Raw genomic sequence first — 18,619 nt, forward strand, 5'->3', positions numbered from 1 at the left:
GGGTTTCTTCTCTCCGCTTCTGGTTTTCGCATGGACCCTGAGAAGGTCCGCGCTGTGCTTGAGTGGCAGCTTCCTGAGAATCAGAAGGCGCTGATGCGTTTTTTAGGCTTTGCCAATTATTACAGGAAGTTTATTTTGAATTATTCCTCTGTTGTTAAACCACTCACTGATATGACCAGAAAGGGGGTAGATTTTTCTTCCTGGTCGGTAGAGGCGCTTAAGGCCTTTTCTAATATCAAGGAGAGTTTTGCTTCCGCTCCCATCCTGGTACAAGCTGATATTTCTTTACCCTTCATAGTTGAGGTTGATGCTTCTGAGGTAGGGGTGGGTGCGGTCTTGTCTCAGGGTTCCTCTCCTGCCAAATGGCAACCGTGTGCCTTTTTCTCGAAGAAACTCTCCTCCGCAGAGAGAAATTATGATGTGGGAGATAGGGAATGTTGGCCATCAAGTTGGCTTTTGAGGAATGGCGCCATTGGCTAGAGGGAGCCAGACACCCTATTACCGTGTTTACTGACCATAAAAATCTGGCCTACTTGGAGTCAGCCAAGCGTCTGAACCCGAGACAGGCCAGATGGTCTTTGTTCTTTTCAAGGTTTAATTTTGTTGTCACGTTCCGCCCTGGGGTTAAGAATGTGAAGGCAGATGCCCTGTCACGTTGTTTTTCCGGGAGGTGGGAATTTTGAAGACCCGGGTCCCCATTTTGGCTGAAGGTGTGGTGGTCTCTGCTCTTTTTCCTGAATTGGAGGCAGAGGTGCAGGCAGCCCAGTCAGAGGCTCCTGATCTTTGTCCTCCTGGGAGGTTGTTTGTGCCTCTCGCTTTGAGACACAAGATTTTTAAGGAACACCACGATACGGTCCTTGCTGGGCACCCGGGGGCAAGAGCCACACTGGATCTCATCGCTCGGAGATTCTGGTGGCCTGCGCTTCATAAGTCGGTTGAGGGTTTTGTGGCAGCCTGCGAGACTTGCGCTCGTGCTAAAGTCCCTCATTCACGGCCATCAGGTCCTCTCCTTCCCTTACCCATTCCTTCCCGTCCTTGGACACATCTGTCCATGGACTTCATAACGGACCTGCCTCGTTCCTCGGGGAAGACTGTGATTCTGGTGGTGGTGGACCGTTTTAGCAAAATGGTGCATTTCATCCCTTTTCCTAGTTTGCCCAATGCTAAGACGCTGGCGCAGGCATTTATTGACCACATTGTCAAATTGCATGGTATTCCTTCAGACATAGTCTCTGATAGGGGCACGCAGTTTGTTTCCAGATTCTGGAAGGCTTTCTGTTCTCGCTTGGGGGTTCAGTTGTCATTCTCTTCTGCTTTCCACCCGCAGTCGAATGGCCAGACAGAGCTCGTCAACCAGAATCTGGAGACATATCTGCGCTGTTTTGTGGCAGAGAATCAGGAGGATTGGTGTTCTTTTTTGTCCCTTGCTGAGTTTGCTTTAAATAACCGACGTCAGGAGTCCTCTGATAAGTCACCATTTTTTGGTGCATATGGGTTTCATCCGCAGTTTGGGACTTTCTCGGGAGAGGGGTCTTCTGGTTTACCTGATGAGGACAGATTCTCCTCGTCTTTGTCATCTATTTGGCAAAAGATTCAGGATAATCTAAAGAGCATGAGTGAGAGATATAAGCGTGTGGCAGATAAGAGACGTGTGCCTGGTCCGGACCTGAATGTTGGTGATCTGGTGTGGTTGTCTACCAAGAATATCAAATTGAAGGTTCCCTCCTGGAAGTTGGGTCCTAGGTTAATTGGGCCTTACAAGATCCTGTCTGTCATTAATCCTGTTGCCTACCGTCTTGATCTTCCTCAGACTTGGAAGATCCATAATGTTTTTCATAAGTCCTTATTGAAACCTTATGTTCAACCCATTGTACCCTCGCCTTTGCCTCCTCCTCCGATTATGGTTGATGGGAATCTGGAATTTCAGGTCTCTAGGATTGTGGATTCTCGTCTTGTCCGCGGTTCTCTCCAGTTCCTCGTTCATTGGGAAGGTTATGGTCCTGAGGAGAGGATGTGGGTCCCAGTGACGGACATTAAGGCCACTCGTCTCATCAGGGCTTTCCATAGGTCCCATCCTGAGAAGGTGGGCTCTGAGTGTCCGGAGTCCACTCGTAGAGGGAGGGGTACTGTCACAACCAGACAGCTGAGAAGCTCTGACAGAAACCGTTCAGAACCTCCTCCTTGAGTTTTCTTTGTTTTGGTTTCAGGTTCCTCATCTCGTTAGCCTATCTCAGCTGTCATGCAGTTGGACTGATTGCTTCCCTTTTAAATTCCTCCCCATAATGCAGTAGTGTGCGGCTTATACAACTTCCTGAGTGTGTGTGCATGCTGTTCCTAGTTCCCAGTTCCCAGTCGTCTGCAAGATAAGTGCTGTATATGTATTTGTGATTTTCTGTCTGCTGGATCCAAGTGACCCTGACTCCCTCCGTGTCTGTGTAGGGAGCCGGTGGTCGTGTCCCCTCACTATTGTAGGGTCTTCAGGTGTTAGATAGTCGATGTACGTGGATATGCGACCATTCACCTTTGGGGTGTTCGCATAGGCAGAGCAGTCAGGGAGAGTCTGCCAGGTCCATGCAGGGCTCTCCCTTTTGTTCCTTAGTTGTGGATCCAGTGAGTCATTGATTATATTGCATTGTCTTGTTTCCTGTACACCATCCGTGACACGGGGGCTGCTGTGCCTTTTGAGCCCCCTGCTGTGCCTTTTCAGCCCCCCTGCTGTGGCAGCAAGTGATGGTTACCATGGCAACCGGAAGCCTTCACAGGCGTCCGGCTGTCCATGGTGCTGATCAGAGGCCGTCCATGGTGCTGATTAGACTTCTGCTAAAGGCAGAAGTCTAATCAGACTTTGTAAAGTGAAAATACAGTACAGTACACTATATAGTGTACTGTATTGTATTATACAGACATCAGACCCACTAAATCTTCAAGAACCAAGTGGGTCTGGGTCAAAAAAATGTAAAAAAAAGTGATAAAAAAAAGTAAAAATTAAAAAACACATTTATCACTGATTAAAAATGAAAAAAAAAAAATTCTCTACACATGTTTGATATCACCACGTCCGTAACGACCTGATCTATAAAACGTCATGATACTTTCCCCGCACGGTGAAGCCATAAAATAAATAAAATAAAAGACTATGATGAAATTTTGCCCACCTTACGTCTCAAAAAAGGTAATAAAAGTGATCAAAAAGCCGTATGTACGCCAAATAATACCAATCAAGCCGTCACCTAATCTCGCAAAAAATGAGCCCCTACATGAGACAATGGCCCAAAAAATAAAATAAACTATGGCTCTCAGACTATGGAGACACTAAAACATGATTTTTTTTTTGTTTCAAAAATGATATTATTGTGTAAAACGTACATAAATAAAAAAAGGATGCATATTAGGTATCGCCGCATCCGTAATAACATGCTCTATAAAAATATCACATGACCTAACCCCTCAGGTGAACACTGTTAAAAAAATTTTAAAAAAACGGTGTAAAAAAAGCTATTTGTTGTCACTTTACATCACATAAAGTGTAATAGCAAGCGATCAAAAAGTCATATGCACCCCAAAATAGTGCCAATCAAACCGTCATCTCATCACGCAAAAAAATTAGACCCTACCTAAGATAGTCGCCCAAAAACTGAAAAAAACATGGCTCTCAGACTATGGAGACACTAAAACATTATTATTTTTGTTTCAAAAATGAAATCATTGTGTAAAACTTACATAAATACAAAAATAGTATACATATTAGGTATCGCCGCGTCCGTGGCAACCTGCTCTATAAAAATACCACATTATCTAGCCTGTCAGATGAATGTTGTAAATAGCAAAAAAAAAACGGTGCCAAAACAGCTATTTCTTGTTACCTTGCCTCACAAAAAGTGTAATATAGAGCAACCAAAAATCATATGTACCCTAAACTAGTACCAACAAAACTGCCACCCTATCCTGTAGTTTCTAAAATGGGGTAACTTTTTTGGAGTTTCTACTCTAGGGGTGCATCAGGGGGGCTTCAAATCGGACATGGTGTCAAAAAACCAGTCCAGCAAAATCTGCCTTCCAAAAACCGTATGGCATTCCTTTCCTTCTGCGCTATGCCGTGTGCCGGTACAGCTGTTTACGACCACATATGGGGTGTTTCTGCAAACTACAGAATCAGAGCCATAAATTTTGAGTTTTGTTTGGCTGTTAACCCTTGCTTTCTTACTGGAAAAAATTGATTAAAATGGAAAATTTGCTAAAAAATTCCAATTCTGAAATTTCATCTCCATTTGCCAATAACTCTTGTGGAACACCTAAAGGGTTAACAAAGTTTGTAAAATCAGTTTTGAATACCTTGAGGGGTGTAGTTTCTAAAATAGGGTCACTTTTGGTTGGTTTCTATTATGTAAGCCTCACAAAGTAACTTCAGGCCTGAACTGATCCTTAAAAAGTGGGTTTTCAAACTTCTAAGCCTTGTAACGTCCCCAAAAAATAAAATGGCATTCACAAAATGATTCAAACATGAAGTAGACATATGGATAATATAAGATAATAACTATTTTTGGAGTTATTACTATTATAAAAGTAGACAAATTGAAATTCGCTAATTTGCTAATTTTTCTAGATTTTTGGTAAATTTGGCATTTTTTATAAATAAGAATGAGATATTTTAACTCAATTTTACCACTGTCATGAAGTACAGTACAATGAGATGAGAAAACATTCTCAGAATGGCCTAGATAAGTAAAAGCGTTTTAAAGTTATTACAACATGTGACACATGTCAGATTTGATAAAAATGGCCTGGGCAGAAAGGTGAAAAATGGCTTGGTCCTCAAAGGGTTAATGACCTGTAGCAAAATAGAAGCTGAGCTGTCATTGGTTGCTATATGCAGCCTGATAAATACCCAGGATAACTGCCACAAGAGACAATGTCTCCTGTAGTTTGGCGGTTAGGTTACTAAGCGTATTTTTTGGCAGTGTATTATATAGAGCAGTGCACTGGTGTGAGAAGTACAAGGTATGATAGATGCAGTGTGTACAGATGTACAGTACAGACCAAAAGTTTGGACACACCTTCTCATTCAAAGAGTTTTCTTTATTTTCATGACTATGAAAATTGTAGATTCACACTGAAGGCATCAAAACTATGAATTAACACATGTGGAATTATATACATAACAAACAAGTGAGAAACAACTGAAAATATGTCATATTCTAGGTTCTCTTCAAAGTAGCACCTTTTGCTTTGATTACTGCTTTGCACATCTTGCATTCTCTTGATGAGCTTCAAGAGGTAGTCCCTGAAATGGTCTTCACTTCACAGTTGTGCCCTGTCAGGTTTAATAAGTGGGATTTCTTGCCTTATAAATAGGGTTGGGACCATCAGTGGCGTTGAGGAGAAGTCAGGTGGATACACAGCTGATAGTCCTACTGAATAGACTGTTAGAATTTGTATTATGGCAAGAAAAAAGCAGCTAAGTAAAGAAAAACGAGTGGCCATCATTACTTTAAGAAATGAAGGTCAGTCAGTCAGCCGGGAAAACTTTGAAAGTAAGGGCTATTTGACCATGAAGGAGAGTGATGGGGTGCTGCACCAGATGACCTGGCCTCCACAGTCACCGGACCTGAACCCAATCGAGATGGTTTGGGGTGAGCTGGACCGCAGAGTGAAGGCAAAAGGGCCAACAAGTGCTAAGCATCTCTGGGAACTCCTTCAAGACTGTTGGAAGACCATTTCAGGGGACTACCTCTTGAAGCTCATCAAGAGAATGCCAAGAGTGTGCAAAGCAGTAATCAAAGCAAAAGGTGGCTACCTTGAAGAACCTAGAATATTACATATTTTCAGTTGTTTCACACTTGTTTGTTATGTATATAATTCCACATGTGTTAATTCATAGTTTTGATGCCTTCATAGTCATGAAAAATAAAGAAACTCTTTGAATGAGAAGGTGTGTCCAAACTTTTGGTCTGTACTGTATGTGATCAGTATATTTATAGTTATTGTGTGAGGTACATGAGGTAATAGTGGTTGTAACTGTTCTCAGTACTATATACAGTATATTGGGGGTTGAAGGACCCGTGGTGATGCTCTGTGCAGTTGCTTTACTAGATGTACAGGACCTGTGATGATGTCATCGCAGGTCCTGGATGATGCTCCTATCAAACCTGGGAACTACACCATTCTTTGTGCAGTTTCTTTACTAGATGTACATGACTGTGAAGAATCATCACAGGCCCTTAAGCTTTCACCACTGATGATAGGGATACTATAGTGGAGCTGGACTGTAATGAGTGTAATTAGGGGGTGGGGCCTTTGATTCACTGTGGGCCCCTTTTCCCAACAGGCCTCATCACCCGTGCCTCTGGGGCTGCCAACCAGTTAATTTTTTCTGGACAACTGATATTTATAACATTTTATGTCCAAAAAATATCAATTTTTTTTGCTGACTGCTCAGGAAATTACGCCTGGTTGGCAATCCTGATTGAACCCTAGTACTGGAATTAGCCTTGTTAAAACGAGATATTTACTATAGAAGCATAAGATACTGTTGGGGCACTTGATGTAGAGAGGGCCAGACCTGACCGGTTCCATCTTTCTTTGCACTCGAAATCCCCTTTTCCATGTATCTGTATCGAACTCCCCTGTTCAGACAAACAGCATTGTCATCAAGCCATGGGATGGGTCTTGGAATGGGCAGAAAGGGGGAAAACATTGAAGGTGAGTTTGCCAAAACTGATGAGCAACGGGCAATTGCCGATATGAAGGTCATCCCGTCTTGCCCCGTCAATCAAAGTGCAGAGGGCGCGGAAGTTGCATAGAGAGCAGAGCCTCTAAGTGTAAAGACAACACCCCCATTGTTCCTAGAGGCTCATTTTCCAAGCACACATGTAACAGATAAGCCAGTGTCATAGGTACAAATCTGCCGACAGATGCCCTTTGACCACCTCCCGTACACCCATAGACTAAAAACATCCGGGAGGTGGTTTTATATCTCTAATTGGACGTTCCTGAACGTCCATTCAGAGATCACAGCTGCACTCTAATCGTGCAGCTGCAGATCGGGTTGCCCACTGTCAGTGACAGCAGGGCAACCCATAGAGAAGGCAGGGACAGTGCCCAGGTGTCCCTGCCTTCTAGATCGCTGTATACACAGCGATCACCGAGCGCTGTGTATACAATGCAGGAAGAGCTATGCGCTTCCTGTTCCTGCCCAGCGGTCATGTGACCGCCGGAGCCAGGTGAGTGCAGGAGCTGTGAGGTCTTCTACAGACCTCGATCAGCCCTGCACTAAGGCTGTACAGCACAGTATAATGCTGAACAGCTTCTCTGGGGGAGTATTTCTCCTGTAACTGGGGCTACTATGTCAGCCGCAGTTACAGGAGAAATTAACAGTGAAAAAAAAAAAAAAAAAGTGAAGTAAATGTCCCCCAGAAGTCTTGTATGACCCTATGGGGGACGAAAAGTGTAAAATAAAAAAATAAAGTGTGAAAAAAAAATAAAAAAAAATTCCCCAAGTAAGGAATAAAAAAAATTTTTAAAAATAAAAATTAATAGAATAGACATATTTAGTATTGCCGCGTCCGTGACGGTTGGCTCTATAAATATATCACATGATCGACCCAGTCCGATAAACACCATAAAAAAAATAAAAATAAAAACTGTCAAAAAAACTATTTTTGTCACCTTACATCACAAAAAGTGCAACATCAAGTGATCAAAAAGGCGTATGTCCCACAAAATGGGACCAATAAAACCGTCATCTCATCCCGCAAAAAATGAGCCCCTACATAAGAAAATCGCTCAAAAAATTAAAAAACTATAGCTCTCAGAACATGGAGACACTAAAACATAATTTTTGGGGTTTAAAAAATGCTATTATTGTGTTAAAGTGAAATAAATAAATAAAAGTATACATATTAGGTATTGCCACGTCCGTAACAACCAGCTATATAAAAATATCACATGACCTAACCCCTCTGGTGAACACCGTAAAAAAAACAAAAAAAAAAACGGTGTCAATAAAAGCCATTTTTGTCACCTTTCATCACAAAAAGTGCAACACCAAGTGATAAAAAAGGCATATGTCCCACAAAATGGTACCAATAAAGCCGTCACCTCATCCCGCAAAAAATTAGCCCCTACATAATAAAATCGCTCAAAAAATTAAAAAAACTATAGCTTTCAGAACATGGACACATTAAAACATAGTTTTTTGTTTCAGAAATTGTATTTTTTGTGTAAAACTTAAATAAATAAGAAAAAATATATATATTAGGTATCGCCACGTCCATAACGATCTGCTCTATAAAATTGTCACTTGACCGAACCCCTCAGGTGAATGCTGTAAAAATAAATAAATAAAAACTGTGCTAAAACAACAAATTTTTTGGTCACCTTGCTTCATAAAGTGTTATAATGAATGATCAAAAAATCATATGTACCCAAAAATAGTACCAATAAAACTGGCACCTTATACCCTAGTTTCCAAAATGGGGTCACTTCTTGGGAGTTTCTACTGTAAGGGTGCATCAGGGCAGCTTCAAATGGGACATGGCATCTAAAATCCATGTAATGCTCCTTTTCTTCTGCGCCATGCCGTGTGCTCATACAGCAGTTTATGACCACATGTTGGGTGTTTCTGTAAACCGCAGAATCTGGGTAATAAATATTCAGTTTTGTTTGGCTGTTAACCCTCGATGTGTTAAAGAAAAAGATTGGATTAAAATGGAAAATCAGCCAAAAAAGTGAAATTTAAAAATTTGATCTCTATTTTCCTTTAATTCTTGTGGAAAGCCTAAAGGGTTAACAAAGTTTGTAAAATCAGTTTCAAGTAACTTGAGGGGTGTAGTTTCTACAATGGGGTCATTTATGGGGGTATCCACTATGTAGGCCCCACTAAGTGACTTTAGACCTAAACTGGTCCTTAAAAAGTGGGTTTTGGCAATTTTCTTAAAAATTTTAAAAATTGCTTCTAAACTTCTAAGCCTTCTAACGTCCTAACAAAATAAATTGACATTTCCAAAATGATGTCAACATAAAGTAGACATATGGGGAATGTTAAGTAATAAATATTTTATGAGGTATCACTTTCTGTTTTAAAAGCAGAGAAATAGAAAGTTAGAAAATTGCGAATTTTTCTAACTTTTTGGTAAGTTTTGGTTTTTTTCATAAATAAAGGTGAAATATATTAACTCAAATTTATGACTAGCATGAAGTACAATGTGTCAGGAGAAAACAATCTCTGAATGGCTTGGATAAGTAAAAGCGTTCCAAAGTTATTACCACATAAAGTGAGATATGTCAGATTTGCTAAATTAGGCCTGGTGAGGAAGGGGGCAAATGGCCCGGATGGGAAGTGGTTATTAAGTTCCTCCTCTTTCTGTTCTAAGTTGCAAAACTTGGCATCATAGAGGTGACCATTTAAATTTTTGCTATGGGTCTCGTTTTCTTCTATGTACTGCACTGGTCTAGTATAGAAAAATAAACACTAAAGTAAAAAATAGTAATTGTAGGTGGTGATATGCTTGAGATACAGCAAGATACATCTTAATATCCTTCAACCTATACCTTCTATACCATACTGAAAAAATAGCTCCTTTCCATATACCTTCCAGGCAGACGGGAACAGCAGGGCGGCTTTCATCCTCTCTTCCCTGTGATAACAGCCCACTGCAGACAGATACAAAACCATTACTCATATGCTTGTAACGTTATAACAACATTACACATGGAACATGCCAAGGGCAAATGTCCTGTCTTGTTTCATGCAATCTTCATTTTATGGTCGAGTTTGCTCAATAGTAACTCGATAGAGGGCTAGCGCTTATTGCTCACCATAACTAAATTAAGTATCAGCAAATATATTGTTGTTTGCTGGTTCTGATTGAACGTAGCAGGTAGATCACAGCCAAAAACACTGAAGACTTTATGTTTTTTTATTTCTGGTCTGCAAGAACATCTCCAGTAAACCACCCAAGTGAAGCAAGACTATCCTTATAGGATGCAACCTGACCGATCATATCTTCTAGTGTAGATATCGATACGTGGGGCAGAGGTGGCTGTGCTGTGCATTTACCACCCGGAAAATCTGCAGCATATACGCCCCATGTGGACATGATCTTAAAGAGCGGCCCTCAGTTCTGAATGATTATGACATCCATATGACCTAATAGTTCATATTACTAGGTGTAGTCTTTATCAGAACCCCCCCCCCTTCCTTCTCCTATTTTTTATTACCTGTGTATTGATTTTTATAGGATTGTGTACATTACAGTATGTATGGTAATTTCTGCAGGGGTAGCCATCTTGCATAAGTTGCTGGTCTGCTCCATTTACAGCAGTTTAGATATTTGCTTTACAGCAGCCACATTGACCTTAAGAACCTGTAGTCTAAAACTGGCTTCTATAACAGCGTGTTGTAGGAATGCTTTAGGAGGTGAGCTGTAAGCATTCCTAATGCTACTGCTGGAACCTATATATAGTTATATCTAACTTTTCATAGTAATCCTGCCTGTGATGATAATGAGAGGACTGTTGAGAAATATTTAAAGAATAGGAAGGCCCAGTGATCAGGGTAAAAACTTCAGGATTTCAGAGTTATATTGTAAAAAATAGATAATAATATGGAAAATAAAAAAAGAAAATGAATATTTTTAAAAAGCAATTGTTTAGCATAAATACATGATTTAAGCAATGCATTTTAACTTATTTCTTTTTGTATACAGTACGACACCATACTGTGCTAGCAGGATGCACCCAGTAGGAATAAAAAATAGATGCTAGTGACAGCTAGAGCATAGGCTTTGAGACCCAAAATACATAATGATAATTTATTCATGCAAGTGAAGTAAGAATAATACTAGTGCGGGACTGAACGAGTTGTAGGTTTTAGAGTAAGCCATCATATCTCATTCTTCAGTGCCCTGTCTAACCACTTAAATTTGTATTTAATGTGATTTTTCCTCATTTTTTACTTATTTTGAATATTAGGTTTTCATTATATGATTCAGACTAACTGAACGGATGATGTGAAGTGGGTGCATTGCAAAGTTGGGGTTCACGGTTATTAGTTTGTGGACTATTCATTTGCAATACCTAAAACATGTTATGGATATACTGGATTAAACCCACCTATTCTGAACTTCCCGAGATGTGTGTGCTGTCATTCCTCTTCTAGCTTTAAGTGATGTGGACTTAACGTGTTGGTAGCTGTGCACTGACTACCTTTTACTGGGAGTGCTTCCATTTTTGTTTGCATCCTAAAACATGTTAGACTGTTGCTACAACCTATTTCACGGTGGTCTCCTCAAAGAGGTGATTTTTTGGAGAGGGCCCAATGCATACACACTCATCTGGTGACTGTGTAAAGCGTATAGGTTGCTGGGAGGCGTACTCTATTCTTGGAGCACTCTAATTTCTTTGGTTGGTGCAGAAAAAAGGCAGGCGGATGCACTTAAAGGGGTTGTCCCACGAAAAATATTCTACAGTTTTCAAACCAGCACCTGCATCTGAATACTTTTGTAATTGCATGTAATTAAAAATTTTGCATAGCCAATGAGTTATTCAATAAAATGTACCTGTATAGTACCACCTGCAGTCTGTTATTTTTTTCTTATTTCTTTGACCTGCTCACTGAGATGGCCGCACATGCTCAGTTTCATCCTTCAACTGCCTCCTGAGCTGTGATAGGAAGAGCTGAGACACGCCTCCTTATCTGTAGCAGAAAAGACACTCCCCTTGAGCTTTCAGCTTTATATAAATCTAGCAGAGCAATGAATGCGGAGATCTCTGGATCCATGTGAGGTACAGGGCTGGTTCTAGCTTTGTTAGAAATAGACTGATGTACTATATGATGCCTCATTTTTTACATTAGTAATAGGATAACCCCTTTAAATATTCTAGCAGCACAAAAAATGTAGAACAATGTCTACTCAATGACATGCCACAGAAGGGCATGGCAATTTGGCATATTTTTTAACACAAACGTACTCATAATGTCTCAGTTTGGGGCACAACCACATGATGGTTACAGTCTATTAAAGGCATAGTATGCAGTCACTCAGAGAAAGCACATACACTTTTCAGTTATATGTCTGCAGTCTAGAGGCACAATGAGTGTATTAATACTCATTTAGAGGCACTCTCATTTAACTATTTAAAATCCATATTTAAAGTTCATGACACTATAGTAGTGCTAGTCCAAAGAGGGTCCTCCATTATTCAGGCTTAATATTCAGCCATTAGGCCTCAGACATCTAGTTTAGGGTCTCCACTCACTTGCGGTTGTCATCCAGCGACCCCATAAGGGCAGAGGGAGAGGACAGGAGTTGTGGTGGTGGCAAGGATTGGAGTAGTAGTCACTGTAACAGTCCTTACTCTGGCACTCCCTGGGCCATGCAGTAAAGGGAGAGCGCACAATTTCTTAACCTCAAGTCTTGGGGTCTTCTGTCTGGTGGTAGGTAGTTTACTCTTAGTGTCATTAGGTTTTGGGGTGCAAGGCGCTCCTTGAGGCGCTGGTAAAATAGGGCAATGGTGTGACATTGCAGGTAGTTGGTGCAAGGCAATAGTGAGGCCGATTTTGGGGGTAATAAGTCCACTGTATTATACAATTTGGGCAGATTACACACACTAGTACTTGCAAAAGTAACTTCAGTCTTTCCAGGTTTCCCAAGGCTGAATATACCTCTGTGAGTCTCTCCAGTTAATCTAATCAAGCTTTTCAATTTGGCCAAGGGATGCAAATTCTCACATAACAAATGCTCACTCTCAATATGGCACTACAATGCCCAACTGTGTGGTGTAGTCTTTTAACAGATGGCCAGTTTGTCTCAGAAGTATGGTGGGGTACTTGAGGCCTAACCAAATGGAGTGAAGTCCACAGCCAACATATGCACATGCACAATCCCTTTTATAATGACCCTCAACTTTCTGTAAAGTTCACTACTACTTTCCCTCAAAGTGTACACTGGCTTTCAGCTGCTTGTTTTGCTGTTTTTAGCTTTCGGGGCTGGTGTATCCCTGTTGGCTGCTTCTCTCGCAGATACCAGCTACACATCTTTGCTGCTCAAACATTCACTGCAAGCTACACACTCTACTAGAGCTCCTAGCTCAAGTGGTGGGGACTGCCAACACCCAGCAACTGTATGTAAGGGGCCAGGGCATTAACCCTCTACTCCCCATACACAGCCCTTGGGACACATAAATGCATACAGCACTATTTAACCCCATTTAGCAGTGAACCATTGGGTCGGCTCAGTCACACTTTCATCACTCCTTCCACTGTTCCAGCATTTTCTGGGGTTGACAAACAGACCAGAGTGTTGACTCCTCTTTGTCCTAAGCCTACTGTCTCTTCTTCAAAGTTCCCAGCTTCTCACCTAACACTTTAATCACTTTTGTTACTGGACATCATTGCTGCTCAGGCCACGTAGGTAGCTGTGTCGTCTGCAGGGCCGTTTCACATGACTGCAGTTGTCATTGTGGCCATCACCACTGCTTATGTCCCTCATCGTGGCATAGTCTTTAGCATAGCCCCAGACAAGGGATGTGGTCAGCATTGGCAGCTATTGCAGCACTTTCCCAAAGCACACCCAATTGCAGGGATTTAGATGTAGATTCGCTGTACCACTAGAGCATATTTGGCTTGTAGCTATTCCTAAGGGTGCTATCTAAATAGATTTCCAGGTCTTCACCCTTTAACCCTTGTACAGGAACCTGGGCTTCGCTGCATGGGTGCAAGAGTACATGCACTCTAATAAACAGTCTGAGGTCGGGGAGGAAGGTCAGGTCAGGGAGGGAAGGGTCAAGTCCTGAAAGCAGGCAGAAGTTAGTACACAGGAAATGGTTCCTTAAATACCCTAAGGTGGCAAGCTATAGGCTGGGGAGAAAGAACTTGAAGACAAGCTGTCCCTTTAAGTGCCAGAGGGAGCACCTGCGCATGCCCTATGGACTGTGAGAGGCAATGCCAGCAATAAGCAGGCCTCAGCTTGCAGATGGAGGTGCAGCTTTATTCTGGAGGCCAGGACCCCCAGGCAGGGAGAAGGAGACACAGGCGAAACCAGACAGCCAAATCTCTGGGACAGCAGAGCTGGCGAGAAAGGCTGTGGCCATGCCCACCAGCAGAGGAGAAGCAGTGGAGGCCATGGACTGCTGAAATAACAAATTTATACATACCCGCTGCACTAGATGGTGCAGCAGACCCAGGGAAGATGAATGTGCAGCACACAGTTCAAAACCATACAACCTACAGGTTGAATTGCATGGACGTATGTCTTTTTTCAGCCTTGCAAACTATGTTACCATATTGATAGCTGAAGTAATAAAATAAAATGATATACAGCATGTATTGCTGGACATCACTGGTTTATTGGAGCAGGTGACTAACATTGATGGTTCTAAAATGTTATGGATTCACAGGGGGCATTATATGGTCATTGAAGTGCCGAGTGGACACCACATTTATATAACACTAACATCTCATTATCATTATATATACTAAGAATAAAAATGTATTCTTCCACATATTAGGAATTTTATATTTAGAAATCTATTGACAACTACACTATGTCCCGGTGACAGTGAGTGTCAGGAGATCTGTGAGACTGGCAACATGTGGTTTGATCTGACAGGTTTTCCCTGTGGATCAATAGGCGTCTGTGCTGTTTCCGGTAATGGCCACACCCCTTGCCTCCACGTGTTGCTTATGCGGTTTATAGCTTCTGTGCCTGTGTATTGTTTGTGGTTGGATCTCGACTGCTCCATAGGCTGATTTTAATTAGAGTAAGTATAAAGCTGTAGCCTGCCCTTATTGTATTTATTAGAAGCCATTTTGCACCAGGAGAAGTATAGAGTGGGCTCAGCATGCATGTTGGTACCTGCATCCCTGGATTTAATGGGGGCCGTTATGGCAACAAAAATGGTAAAAAGCAGAGTGGTCCCAGCAAGCATGTGGAACCTGCACTCCCTGAATCTTATCGTGGCCATTTTGGCACATAACAGGTAATATTTTGTGTTAGGTTCCCGTCTTATAGAGATCACCTTGACGTTTGGCAGACGGGCGCAAATAATTTTTTACAAAATGTATTTTCCAAGAATCTCAAATTTACAAAATAATCATAGCATTAGCACCAGAATATTTTCTATAATTATGGCATCATTGTACTTTATTTGTGTTTGCAGAGTGCTGTTGCATTCTCTTTTTTTCTTTGAGTACCTGGTGCTGCCATAGCCTCTTTGAAGTCTTTTCTTTCCCTTTTGTATTTTGTTTGGGTTCTGTGTGTTGCATTTCTTTATTGTTTGTATTAGGCCTGAAGTAGACTCCTGTTTGTCCTTCCTTTTGGAGGAATGGGTAGTCTTGTCCCTGCCATTAGTACCAGGGTCCTATAGGGCTAGATAGGACTCTAGGTATTCCTGCTTACGAACTCACCTACCTTTGGGATCTGTTAATATTGGTAGTCAGTCAGGATTTTGGTTAGGGTTTTCACTAGGAGGTGTCCACCTTCCTTCCCTAGTTCTCAGGCCTGATTCCCTGTTCCCCCTTCCCTCCCCTGCTCGTGTGGTGTTTCCCTCCCACACTAAAGCGTGACACACTATTAGGGAATGTTGAGTTAATAGAGGGGTGCCTCCATCCAGGACCTTCAATTGTTATCCAGAATGCAAAGAAGCTACAAAAAGTTGCCCAAAAGTAGGAAAACTTGTAATAAATTTTTATTTATTATTTTTTTTTTTTTTTTTTTTTTTGGGGGGGGGGGGAATCTCCTAAAAAAAACAGTAAACATATGTGTTTTAAGTTGAAAGTGGCCAGCTAAATAAAGGACGCTGAGGTGACCTCAGTGCTGGAGGTGAAAGCTATGACTTCCAACTTTTAAGAGCACGGGCTGACAATTGAACAGATCATCGCTAACCAGCTTTACTAATAACGCTAGTTAGCAATGATCGTGCAGAAAAACGTTTGTTCATCGGTTAATTGTATCTTTTGTCTACCTACCATTACATATTCTCTTTAAATAGGTTTCTTTCTTTGTAACTTTCTAGTATAATATAATCCCCAATAGATGAGGGTTTTGTCTCTCTCTCATGATAAAACAAGTATGTACTAAAGATAAGGCTAGTTAATGGTTCACCATAAAACAAAAGGATTTTTACTTTCATTTTTTTGCAATATAATGAGGAAAGTTAGAGTTTCTTCTGTCCTGTCAGTTGACAATTGAAGTGCAACTGCTAATTTAATAGGCATAGATCTTGAAATGATTCAGAGGCCACACAAAGCAATGTTGGATGCTATTAAATAAACTGGCAGCCACAATGAAAAATACAAATTAATAGACTAAAAATGTCAAACACCCACCATCAAATATTTAACAAGGCAGAGGGCATCTAATTCCCACGGCGGAACTCTTACAATGTGGCCAAGTGAAGGTGGGCAACAGAAAAGAGCTAAGAATTTACAAGGCTAATAGCTGGGGGCAGGGAATGAAAGGCAGCATTAATAACTTACAAAGTTAGTTTGAAAACTCTTTATAAAGTTTTATTGTGTCAGTATACAGTATAAAAAGTTTCTTTAAACCTATTTCCAAAGATTTACACAAAACCAGTCCAGGGTCTATGTCTCAGAGCGGACAATAAAACTGCTAGGCTTACTTGTTAAAAATCCCGTATTTTCCCCTTATTTTAATGCAGTTATGTCTCTGGCTGCAAGCTGTATTGATTTCAATAGAATTCCAAGTAAGAAGAAAAGTTAGTTGCTTCCTCCCTCGCTGGTATAAGCACCACACTTTTCAGTACTTTTTTTTGTTAAAACCGAATTGATGATAACCTTGAATCCTGAACATTAAGCTAATGAATCATACACATCATGTAGTAGCATACTGCAGTCTGGACACATCCTAAGAATGCATTTTAATGGTAGGGGCAAGCCATTACTGACTTTTGGTACACAAGTTCCAGACCTTTATCATACTCTACTATAAAGCTGGCCATGCACATTAAATTATGCCAAGCCAACCTGCCAATTATCAGCAGGACCATCTCATATGTATGAGACCTACTGCTACTTTAGGCAGTAAAATGTTATTATTTCCATTCTGACAGTGGGGATGTTTTGCAGAGACTGTTTTAATAAATCTCCTTCTCTCCCTTCTCCTCCACTCCAATGTCTCAGAGAAAAAGGGTTGTCCGGTTCAGAGCTGAACCAGGACATGCCTAGAATTTCAACCCAGGCAGCCCCCTGTTATGAGCATTGAGGCATTTTATGGGGTTCTGTGTGAAATACCAGGCTCTCCATAGGGACTGCTAGCAGAGACTTCTGCCCAGCAGTGAGCCCGGTGATGTCACCAGCTCTGGTGGGTGTAAAATGGCTAGGGCGGGCTATAGCCCGCCCATCAGAGCTCGTGACATCACCGGGAACACTGCTTGGTGGAAGTCTCCACCTAGCAGTGTACCAAAGTAACAAACCCTTGCCCTGCACAATCCAGCGCAGGGCAAGGGGAGAGCATCGGAGCATGAAATGCTCATGACAGGGGGCTACCTGGTGAAATTCTGGTATGTCCAGTTCAGCTCTGAACCCGGACAACCCCATTAATAATTCCTTTCAATGCAGATATCAAAGGAAATAAAAAATGAGATCAAACAAGTACAATCAGCCTTAGGGTCCATTCACAAGTCCATAAGTGTTTTGCAGTCCACAAATAGCACAATTTGTGGACCGCGCATGGCCGACCCTATGATAGAAATGCCCATTCTTTGTCTGCAATAGCGGACAAGAATAGACATGCTCTATCTTTTTTGCGGAGCATAACGGATGCGGACCCAGAACTACAGACGTGTGAATGGACACTTAGTGTGGTGATGAGGCCTGTTGGCCGTCCCTGGCTGGTCACAACTACCACTACTGAGACCTCGTATAGTTATGGCCACTGTTCTTTCTGCAGAAGTAGAGGGCTGGTTACTTGGGCCTTGAGACATTTCCAGCACCTGTGCATCCACAAAACTCACATTTTGCAGTGAGGTAAAGCGTGGTCGTAGTCTTGCGCCTGTGTCATATTCCTTCCGGTAGCATGGAAGAAGTGGTTGGGTGGAGGGACCCCGTGTACTGCAGTAGGGGTGGATGTGAAGCACTGAGGCTTACAAGGGGATACAGGAACCTGAAATGTATTTCCAATAACTTTATCTACATGTAAATCACTCTGTGAGCCACCTGGACTACAGGGCCCAGCTGCAACAACTGTGACTCCTATAGTTACACTACTGTTTCAACATACCTGATCCTTTTGTTTTTGAGAGATAAGTGGCAGAGAGAGATAGCCTTCACCTGAAATGTATGGTCAGGGTGTTGATGCACAAAGAAAACAAACTGAAATGAATGCAGCAATAATAAGTGCATATGCAGAGGGACTCACAAGTAGCACAGGTCACACATTGTACTATTATGCTGTGCATTTGTTGCCTTGCACATCCCATGCTGGGGCTAAAGCAGGTATTTGACTGCATTACGCTTCCTATCTGTAATTGCTGATACTTGAATGGTGCTCCTTAATGATGCTCTCCAGGCATCTGGGGGTTATTTCCATTATCTGTACTATTAGCAACGATGAGTTGAGACGTTGAAAAAGTTAACCCCCTAAAGTATTGTGCCTCCTCA

At 41.7% G+C, this 18,619-nt stretch overlaps 1 protein-coding gene across 1 annotated transcript in view; it reads left to right on the forward strand.

The window, feature by feature from the left end:
- The window catches only part of KCNIP4 (potassium voltage-gated channel interacting protein 4), an 858,703-nt gene that overhangs the window by 365,214 nt on the left and 474,870 nt on the right, over positions 1 to 18,619 (forward strand). The window lies entirely within an intron of this gene.

This window comes from Bufo bufo, chromosome 2, assembly GCF_905171765.1.
Source record: "Bufo bufo chromosome 2, aBufBuf1.1, whole genome shotgun sequence".
NCBI classification, from domain to species: domain Eukaryota; kingdom Metazoa; phylum Chordata; class Amphibia; order Anura; family Bufonidae; genus Bufo; species Bufo bufo.